General features: G+C 35.6%; 1 pseudogene across 1 annotated transcript; it reads right to left on the minus strand.

Annotated features, from left to right (window-relative positions):
• Positions 1 to 2,716: 2,716 nt before the first annotated feature.
• LOC307185186 (deubiquitinase OTUD6B-like) lies at positions 2,717 to 3,598 on the minus strand (annotated as a pseudogene). The gene has a single exon. The product of its transcript is annotated as a deubiquitinase OTUD6B-like (transcript).
• Positions 3,599 to 3,915: the final 317 nt, after the last annotated feature.

Here is a 3,915-nt window from a genome sequence, read left to right on the forward strand (position 1 = left end):
CCAGTTGCTGCATGATCCAGATTCTCTACCTTTTCCTGAACTACTCTTCCTCGACAAAGACTCTCCAAAGACATTTCACATCTAGAAAGCAGAACAGTGGTTAAGAATGTGGAATTTAGCATCTGATGGATCTAGTGGGGTCCCCTTTCTAAACTCACTAGCTATGTGACCTTGGGAAGCTTCCCAAACCTCTATATAAAACTCAGTTTCTTATTCTGGAAACTGAAAATAAAATTAGTATTAACTTCATAGTTGACTGTGAAGATTTGACAATTTAGTAAAGAAATATCCATAGCACAGCACTTGCAACATGCTTGAGTTTTGAAAAGTTATTAGTTCTAACAATTATTATCTTTATTATTATTTTGTTTCAGTTTTCTCATCTCTAAAAAAGAAAAATTGTATCAGTTTTGTCTATGCTATATGTTGTTTTGAGCATCAAATGAGGCAATGTGGTATATAAAACCTGGTATATAAAAAGAAAACTTATAAATTATTTTCTTGGGCAGAAGAATACTTGGAAAACAGTGTCAAATGCTATGGCTTAGAAAATGTCTTGCCGGAAGACATTTAATATTAAGGTTCTGTATGTCTACTACTATAAGAGTAAAAAAATAACTCTGGAACTGTAGTTAATATTACCCAGCTATTGTGACCTGTCAAGGAGAAAGCTACAATGTCCTAGATCAGTAGGTTAATCTAGTTAAAGTTAAACTTACTGGTGTCATATATATAAAGTAGCCGTTTCAGTTAAAATTTCCTTTTTTAATTAACAGATGGGACATTGTATTTTATTGCTGTTGTTCTCAATATTCTCCAGATAGGAAGGCTGCTGTTTCTAAATATCCAATCTCTTTTAAGATTCTCTGAAAATTAAAAATGTGAAAGACTATTAACCAGTGGTAAATATTCCTTGAAACCTGTGTACCTAGAGAGGTCTTGTTTTTTCATAGACAGATTTATATATTCTTTATATTCTTCTAAGCAGATTGCCAGATTTTCATTCTCGAATTTGTGTACTGGTCACCCTGAAGAGTTGTTTAACACAGTATTGTATAGTTCTGGAATAGTTTGGGGCGGTTTTTCGAAGATATTTTTGTAACGTTACTATGTAGATGATTCTATCTTTTCTTAAAAATTGTTAGAACTCTTGATGCAAATGCAAAACAGTGTGCATAATATTTTAATATATGTTCGTATTGAGACTCATCTGAAAATATTTAGTACAACTTATCAAAATGATATTCAAATTCAGGCTTTTTTCTGTTATACTGGTCAATTGAATTGAATCTAAAGTGGAAAATTCAAACAAATAATAAATGCACACAAAACGAGACACGAGTAAGCTGCATGTAATGATTGGAATTAAAATTAGCATCCTCTCCAGGGAGGGGGAAGGGTAAGCTGGGACAAAGTGAGAGAGTGGCATGGACATATATACACTACCAAACGTAAAATAGCTAGCTAGTGGGAAGCAGCCGCATAGCACAGGGAGATCAGCTCGGTGCTTTGTGACCACCTAGAGGGGTGGGATAGGGAGGGTGGGAGGGAGACGCAAGAGGGAAGAGATATGGGGACATATGTATATGTATAACTGATTCACTTTGTTATAAAGCAGAAACTAACACACCATTGTAAAGCAATTATACTCCAATAGAGACATTAAAAAAAATAGCATCCTCTCATCTCTTGTCTGACCTTAAATGAAATATTTTTTAAGAATCTATCTATAATCCTCTTCTCTTTTCCATAATGCTTTCCATGAGAGATAGCATCCAATCTTTTCACTTTAAATTCTACTCTTACTCTCAGTGACTTTCCTTTTCTATCTTTCTTTTGAAATTCGTATCTGTATTTCCAGAAATCCGCCAGACATTTCCAGATGTTCTACCAGTGTGTCCTATATGACCGCCGTTGAACTATCCTCTCCACTCTTTTCCATATATTCTGTTCTGTTTTTCCATATATTCTGTTCTGTTTTTCCAGAATATATGTTCTTTTTTATTTTTCCTATATTATTGAATGCCATATCATCCACCTAAACCTCCAAAGTAAAAAAGCTTAGAAACATTATCAGCTTTTCTTTTTCACCCATTTTCACATCTAAGAATCACTGTTTTAGTCCCGTTTCTCCCCATTTCCTTTTTTAAATATTTTAAAATTCTTTATTAAAACAAGCTTCTTAGCTGCACTTTGATGGGGTTATATAAAAAGCGTCACAGCATTAATCCCATCAACACCAAAGTTACTGCAATCACGTTCATTTATAAGCATTCATTAAATTTGCCATCACCATCACCACATTATTGCAATGTCAGAGACTGAGTCATTTCATTTCTTCAAGAAAAATTACATTGACACGGTTACTGAAAGCTTTCAGTAATAGGGAGAAAAAAAATTTAACTATTTCAACACAGAACAGAATGTTCAGGATCCTATATTTAATAAAAATATCAGCAAACAGGGTACCATCTTGGTCTATAAATGATGTTCTCCACAAGGGACTTACAAGTGTTTTTAAAACACCACTAAGGGGACATTGGTGAAAGTTTCTTTGACACATTTTTTAAAAACCTGTTAGTAGCTTTGCCATAAAACTGATTTAAGGTAGTTGTTTTTTTTTTTTTTTTTTGGAAACATTTAGAACAATCCAACACTTGGTATTAATACTCAGATCAGCACACTGTACTAAAACATAACAGCAACATTTTATAGACTAGCTGCAATTTTCACTAGCTGTGTTCACCAACCGTTTAACAGAATTGTAGTGTTCTCCTAAGCCATATGCATGTCTCATATAAACAAGTATTAATGGGTTTTGGGGATATTCTTCACCAACTACAAGAGGAGGAGAATCTGCCTGTATTATCTCTATTGGTGTTTGTTAAATGTGAGACAGGGCTCTTAGCTCAAGCTGACCTCCCCATGCAGCGGTGTTTATGATATCATCACAGTACTTTCCAAACTCTTCTGAAGTATACATATCTCCTGTACTAGGATTTGTTAAAAATGGTTGAAAGTCTTCCATGCGGCTTTGCATATAGTCAGCAGTCTGACATCTTAAGGCAGCCACAGTCAGACTGCAGTCCTGTTCTTTCAGTTGATCTTCAATGACTCTGTACATACAGTGGCCATCAGGTGGAATCTGTTTAATTTCCAACTGTCTAGCTGCGAATATTTGAGCAAGTTTTTCACTTTCTACATGTCTAGCCCCAGTTAAGTTTTCAATTTCAGCTTCAGCTAGCCTTTCTTCCCGCTCCTTTTCCAGTGCAGCGTTTTTGTCCCATCTCTCTTGTGCTTTTGATATCCGAAACGGCTGATTCTCAAGAACCAAGTTTGAAATATTGACAGCAACAGAATCTACTTTACTCTCCTTAGAAGTCAGCTTCAATTGCTCCAGCTTCTCTTTATGTTTCTGTTCCACTTCTGCTTCTAACTTAGCAACATCTTCAGTAAGTTGCTTCCTCCTCTTTTTGTCAATCTTGGGGACAGCATTCTTCATACCCTGAACTTTAGCTTGCAACTACTTCTTCTCTTTGTGATGCCTTCTCACCAGCTGTTCCTCCTAATCAAACTCCTCAGTCGAGACTGCCTCCATGACGACTAGGTAACCCGATCCCCATTTCTTTTCTATTGCACATTATCTCTGTGGCTGTCTCTACTCTCCCTCTCCTCCAGTGTAACCACATTTGTTAAATGTGGTTCATAAAATATATATCTCCTCGTGTTACATGCTTAAAATCCTTCCTTGGGCTCCTTTGACCATTAAAATCCAAATCCTCATGTGCCAAACAAGAGCTTTAACAATCAAGCCTCATTTTACCTTTACAGACTTGGGCTTACAATTGTCCCTGTGTCCATTTTTATATTCTATATGATGCATTTTATTTGGTATTCTCTTCTTACTTTCAGTAT

This window comes from Stenella coeruleoalba, assembly GCF_951394435.1.
Source record: "Stenella coeruleoalba genome assembly, chromosome: 4".
Classification (NCBI taxonomy): Eukaryota; Metazoa; Chordata; class Mammalia; order Artiodactyla; family Delphinidae; genus Stenella; species Stenella coeruleoalba.